At 52.3% G+C, this 6,695-nt stretch overlaps 1 long non-coding RNA gene across 1 annotated transcript; it reads left to right on the top strand.

Moving 5' to 3' along the window:
• Positions 1-491: 491 nt before the first annotated feature.
• LOC132367952 (uncharacterized) lies at positions 492-5,798 on the top strand. The gene is made up of 3 exons (XR_009503883.1): positions 492-561; positions 700-880; positions 5,610-5,798. It is a non-coding gene; the product is annotated as an uncharacterized LOC132367952 (long non-coding RNA).
• The last annotated feature ends 897 nt before the right edge of the window (positions 5,799-6,695 follow it).

Genomic DNA, 6,695 nt, shown 5'->3' with positions numbered 1-6,695 from the left:
CTCACCATGGTCCATACATACTGGGTGTCCCAAGTTCAATTCGAGACCAGGGGCCATTGATCCTGAGGCCATCCCATGCCTGGAGGAGGAGGTGACATTAAGGTTGAAGGCTGAATTCCTAACAGCCAGGAAAATAAAACATGATGAAGTGGATATTCTGCTGAAACTTTTTTAATGGAAAGCTACAGATCCTGTGTGGCTACACTTTGAAACCGGAGAACAAGCAGTTGCTAAGCTCTTTGCAAACAGGCATGTTGATATGGGAGCCATGGTTATGGGATGATGCTGGTCACGATATCCCTGCAAATCAGGGGACCTTATTTCCTCCATTAAACTGTCAAGGCTTTACTTTATTACTTCCTTTGAGAGAGAACTTTTTTATCCTTTTTTTTTTCTTTCTGGTTGTCCCTTATTAACTAACTCAATTCATTTGAAGTGGAGCTAAAATTAGGCTCCTGGTAGCCTCACTGTTCCCACCCTAGTTCTGGTCCTGCCTTCTCTGGCCACACAGAACAATCCTGCTTTCTTTGTCCTGCGGTGACCATAAGCAATTTGTATACCGTAAGGAAGTCACCCGAGTCTCCTCTTCTCTTGGTTAAATAATTCCAATTTTTTTCATCCATGTGTCAGAAATATGATTTTTAGGGAGGCTCACAGAATCATAGTATGGGTAACATTCCTTTTTCTTCTGTCCCTCAGGCACCACGGAAAGATGCTCAGTAAACTTCAGCACCTGTGGCTTGTGGTGGAGATGCTGCTGGTGAAACTCATGTAAAGTGAGCCTGTAGGACGCTGCGGGCGCTGCTGCAAGCGCTCTGCGTGCATTCATCGAGATAAGGACTCTTACCAACCTCACGATACAACGAGGAAACCAAGGCAGGTAACTTACTTAAGGTCACTTAGTAAGTATCAGAGGTAAGATTCAAAACCAAGGCGATTTATGACACTAAGTGCGTGCCTATTATTTGCCCAGTGCTTTTCTAGAACTTATCGAATCCTCCGTTCAACTCTGCGAGATAGGCATCATTATTTCTATTTTATGGACGAGGAGGTGGAGGTGCCAGGGTTATGTAATCTGCCCAAGGTCACCCAGTTTGTAAGTGACAGAGCCTAGCTTTGAACTAGGTCTGTGCTGCCTTCTGAGGAAGGCTCTCTACACTGCTGGGCTGCACTCTATTGCCCAGATTCAAAAGGAGATCATTAAACACATGCCCTTCCCTGCACCCACATCCAAGCATCACACACGCTGGGAAATAGCTCTCCGCTCATTATGTGTGGTGGGTGAAGTTACTACATAAGGCACCGTGACACTAATGCCATTATATTAAAAGTGCGAAGATTCCAATAAGTTTCCAAGCACACGTGTTACAGTAGAGCTGCCTGTCTCTCCCCAAGTGAGTGTACAGCTTTCTGTTGATTTGCTTCACCTCACACAGTTATTACAGCGAGATTTCCCCCAGTGTCCCAGGCTCCCTTCAGCTCTCATTTAGATTTTCCTCCTAGATGCAGCCATTTAAATGCATATCAGCAGCAATTGAGCCCACCAGATTTCTTTCCCGATTAGCTGGGAAGATGGTCCTATTAGTTATCTATCTGTGAGCTGAGCGAAAAATCTGGCGGGCTGGGCAAAACTGCTTTGTGACGTGACCTGGTTTTGTCCGTGTCGGCAGAGGGATGACTTGCAGTGAGATCCTAGGTGGTGTGAGAAGGGGGAGGGGCTTGTGGAGGCGCCCAGGAATGGAGATGGGGAAGGGTGCATAGAGAGAGAAGTGTGTGTGGGTTTGGGTGCTTGGAGGATGGGTGGGCATGTGTATCAATAGCATGGTGTTAATAGGTGGGATAGCTTGTACATCAGAGTAGGTTTTTTTTTTTTTTTTTTTTAAATAAAGGTGTGTATGGCCAAACTGAACTTGTTTTTACCCCTTAGGGAGGTGGTACAGGCCGTAGTTATTCTTTACTCAACTCTAATTATTATTATTATTTTTTAATTAATTAATTAATTAATTAATTTTTATTTTTTTTGGCTGTGTTGGGTCTTCGTTTCTGTGCGAGGGCTTTCTCTAGTTGTGGCAAGCGGGGGCCACTCTTCATCACGGTGTGCGGGCCTCTCACTATCGTGGCCTCTCTTGTTGCGGAGCAGAGGCTCCAGACGTGCAGGCTCAGTAGTTGTGGCTCACGGGCCTAGTTGCTCCGCGGCATGTGGGATCTTCCCAGACCAGGGCTCAAACCCGTGTCCCCTGCATTGGCAGGCAGATTCTCAACCACTGCGCCACCAGGGAAGCCCCAGAGTAGGTTTTAAATGAGGTAGTGGATGGTTGGAAATTGTTTGGATGGATGGATAAGTATGTCACTGGGGTCACTGAGGCAGCTCATGGCTCTGTTCATGGACCCTTAGGTTTAGGAAGGCTCACCCACCCAGCTGGGGAGTGCTGGCTGGATGGGGGATGGGCCTCCCAACATGGCAGCCCTCCCAGGCAAGATTTAGGGCAGGGATTGGAGAGGGGAACTGTATACCGGGAGTTCAAGCTTGTTCCCAAAAAGGAGGGCTGAGCTGAACTGAGCATGCTCTGTTCACAAATCAGATATAAGTCTCCCCAAGTCCCCTGGGCAGAGGGAGTAAAGTGATAGAGAGAGCAGGGGTTACACTAATTGCGCTCTCACTCCTGGGGGGAAACAGCAGGGGCCGAGAAGAAGGGTTCCCTATTATCACACATGTAGACTGTGAGCTCTACCACTGCTGTCCTCCCAGCGCCCAGCACAGCTCCCGACCCCCAGCAGGCACTCCATCGTGGGTGGTGGGAGAGGATGACAGTGAGAGGGCAGTTACAGCGTAGGGAGAGGTGGGGACGCATACATGTTGGTACAGCATACAGCATGTCGTGTGCAGTGTGTGCGTGCATAGGATTCTCCTATAGTTGGGACAGGTGCTCCTAGGGATGGGATGCAGATGTGGAGATTGACTGTACGGACAGGTGATTGGGTGATGCGTGGGTTTGATGGTATCCGGGGTCACAGGTGTGTGTGCAGGGGTGGGAGCGAGGGTGGATATTTGGAGAGGCCAAGGAGTGTCCCTAAGAGCTGTGCTTGCATGAGGGAGGGCTGCGTGCATGGGTGTGGTGTGTGTGTGTGTGTGAGAGAGAGAGAGAGAGAGAGAGAGAGAGAGAGAGAGGAACAGTCAGTTTGTAGATGTTTTCCTTTCCTTTTTCTGCCTGTCACACTCTCATTTCCCTCTTCTCTTTCTGGTCGCTGTCACACATTTTCTCTTTCCCCCTAAGGCATCCCGGAGAGTGACAACGCACTGACCTCAACAAACATCCTGGCAATCACACCCCACGCCCACACACGATGCTCGTGCTCATGCGTGCCTGCACACACACACACACACATACACACACACACACATGCCTGTAGCTGACCCAAAGACATGCATGCTCTGATCTGAGCTCCATGGGGTGGTGTCCCCCCAGGCAGGTGGGCAGGCCCCCATGGGGCAGCTGGCGTTTGCTGAGCACCTCCACATGCCAGGCTGTCTGCAGAGCTCCCTGCACCATCTCATTTAATCCTGATGAGGCAGGATTTGTGGGTCCTGAGTCTGAAAAGAGAGGGAAGGGAGGCTCAGAGAGGCAAAGCGGATCGATCACTGACTCCCGTCTCATGGTCGTCCGGTGGATACATCTCTTGGCATCCCCGCTCCTTCCCTCTGGCAGGGAGGCAGACTCCTTCCCCTTTCCCTGCCTACCCCTTTGGCCTCAGCTCCGCCCTGACAATCCCACCACCCCTTCCCAGGCCTGACAGCAGGTTCCTAAGGCCCCGGGCCTGGGATGCCGAAGGCTGCTGGCTGACCCGGCAGCCCAGCAGGCCACGGGCAGAGTGGAGGAGGCTCAGGTTTGCGGTCAAGGTGGACTTGGCCTTGGATCCTGGTTTTATGACCTAGTGATGTGACTCTCCACCGGGCACTCCCCTTTTCTGACCTCCACTTGCCTCCTCTGTGAAATGGAGATGCTAAAACCTGCCTCCTGGGGCTGCTGAGGGAGGTGAACAGGGTGCTACTCACAGAATGCTTGGCTCAGAGTAAACATCTAGGAAAAGTCCGTTCCTTTCCTGCACACAGCTCCTCCCTGCCTGGATCACCCCACTTAACCTCCATGCCCTCTGGAGCCTTTCTGCCATTGGAGCACAGTTAGAGGCCAAAGCCTTGGCCATCAGAAAGGGTAGCTGAGGACATCAATCCACCTCTTTCTCCTATCTCACTCTCCTTCAGAGCTACAGTTTATTCACTATTTTCTTTTAATTGCTTATTCCCTCCCTGACATCTTTATCAACCTCCTCTCCTCAAGATGTCTGAAATCGAACTCAAGTATTTGTCCCCAAGGCTGCTCCTCTCTTACCTCTTGTGTCTTGTAAGGACGTTACATTGTAGGTACCATTATTTATTCCTATATTACAGAAGAGGAAACCAAGGCTCAGAGAAGGCAAGCAACTCACCCAAGGTCACACAGCTAGTCAAGTGCTGGAGCTGGAATTGAAGCTGGGGGTCTCTCTGAACCTAAGCTCAGGCCCTTTCCCTCTACCAGGATGCCTGCCTTAGGTGACAGTGCCCATTGTGAAGGGTCCGGGGGGGAGAAGATCACACAGATGCCCCCCTCCCTCCCAGAGGGCCCAGCCGTTCTCTGGCCTGAGGTGAAAGCTTCTTGTAGAGGCTTGGAGGTTAAGCCAAGGTGCTTCCTCTGTCCCTCCTTGGTCACACCAGCAGCATAATCAGCCCATTAATCAGTCACCCAAAGTACTGAGAAACCTTCCCTGACAAGCTATGGGGCTGGCCCGGAGGCGGGTGGGGCGGCTGGAGCGTGTCAGAGGGAGCGGTGGGCCGCAGGCCCCGCTCCATCCATAATTTAATACCAGGGTAGTGTCTTCCATCCGCTTCACCTCAGCTAAACGTTCAGTGCAGTTTTTTCTTTCCTTCTTCCTTTTAAAATATCGGAGGGCGATGAGGAGAGACGACCGAGGCTCATGGTGAGATCCCTGGCACTGGGGTGAGCCACAGCAGCTCAGTCTCCAGCCTGGCCACTTAGGAATTGAGCTGTGTGGCCTGGAGCAAGCCCGTAACCTCCCTGAGCTTCAGAGCCCCTGTTTGCAAGGCGGGGGTTATAATCCGTCCTTTCCGGGCCCGATGTGAAGACAGAGCAGAGTGCCCACGGGCATATGTCTGTTTCCAAAGCTCGGCTCCGTTGCTCTGTTGCTAAGTGACCCAGGGCAAGTCACTGCTTCCCACGGGGCCTCAGGATTCCCATCCTGTAAAACAAGGACAAAGGGATCTTCCTCCTGAGGCAGAGGCAGGGATTAAATGAGCTAACCTATGTGAGCCTGTAGCATCTGCCTGGCACTTGATGCGCAAGCAAACCCCCCCACCCCAAACAAACAAAAAAGTCCCGACGGTCCCAGACAAACCTATGGTTTTCACACTTTCCAATGAGCCTGTGCTACAGCGATGATGGCCCAGCCTCTGAGAGTTCCATGAACTTGTTCAAGGTCAGACAGCTCAGGGAGGCAGCATGAGATTCAAGCCAGGCAGTCACGCTCAAAGATGCCTTCTTTCTTTTCCTCTACAGATGCCACAGAGGCAACTGGGATGCACCCAGACAGGAGGCTTCGGACACGAGGGGGAGACACGGATTATCTTGCTTGGACTGTGGGGCTGTGGGGACGGACTGTCCTGGCCCAAGGGGTAGAGGGTATTTATCCTCAGAAGCATTAAAGCAGAGGGCGGATTCCTCCCAGGGCTTTCAGTGTGATTTAGAGGGAATCAGGAAATCAAATGATGCAAACGTCACTATTTGCTGGTTAATATGCGCGGGGAGCAGTTTGGGGAGCCTGAGGCGTGGAGAGGCTAACGCACTTGACCTCTTACCTCATCACACAGCTGCTGCACGGCCACCTGGCCCTGCCTGGACTCATGGTTCCCATCCGCACACCTCCTCGGACAGGCTGCGATGACAAAAGCCCACGGTGTGCCTTGGGCATCCTCCCCACCTTGGCCGCCCCATCTGATACCAGAGGGCAAGAGCCAGGGCGGTGAAGACATCCACAGCCCCAGGTGCTCGTGGAGACACGCCCCTACCCAGTGATTTCCTCCAGCAAACCCCCTCTCAAGGATGCCGGCAGCTGCCGAGCACACAGTCCCTCTAAGATGCTCCGGAGGCCTGTGGCGCATTGCTGATCCTTTTTGCCAGCTCTCTCTGTGGACAACCGCCCCTCTGGAATCAGGCGGTGGCAGAAGAGAGATCCCAAAGCTGCCCAGGGTTGGGAGGGGCATGTCTCCTTTAAAGACAGTTGAGGTATTCAGTTTACCAGGCGTCTGCCCCGCCCACGCCTTCTCTCCGGTCCCCTCCACTGGGGACTAGGTCTCTCCTCTCCTGGTTATCGGGACTTCAATTCCCAGCAAGTGAGACTAAAGACTGGAGATTGTCTTGTGCATCTCCCTCACTTGTGGTGGGGAAACTGAGACTAGAGAGGAGGGAGGATCTGTCCTAGTCAGTGGAGGAAGTCTGAGGTACAGCCAGGGTACCTCATTTCAGGGGATGCAAGGGCTGTGGGCAAAGGCCACTGGGAGTCAGCTGCGGGGCCAGATCATCATCATTGTCCTTCCCTTGCCACTTTCCATTCCTCCTCCCCCTCCCCCTCCCCTCCTCCCCCTT

This window comes from Balaenoptera ricei, chromosome 6 (genome assembly GCF_028023285.1).
Source record: "Balaenoptera ricei isolate mBalRic1 chromosome 6, mBalRic1.hap2, whole genome shotgun sequence".
NCBI classification, from domain to species: domain Eukaryota; kingdom Metazoa; phylum Chordata; class Mammalia; order Artiodactyla; family Balaenopteridae; genus Balaenoptera; species Balaenoptera ricei.
The sequence above is the reverse complement of the archived record's forward strand: the minus strand, read 5'-3'. Positions and strand labels throughout refer to the sequence as shown.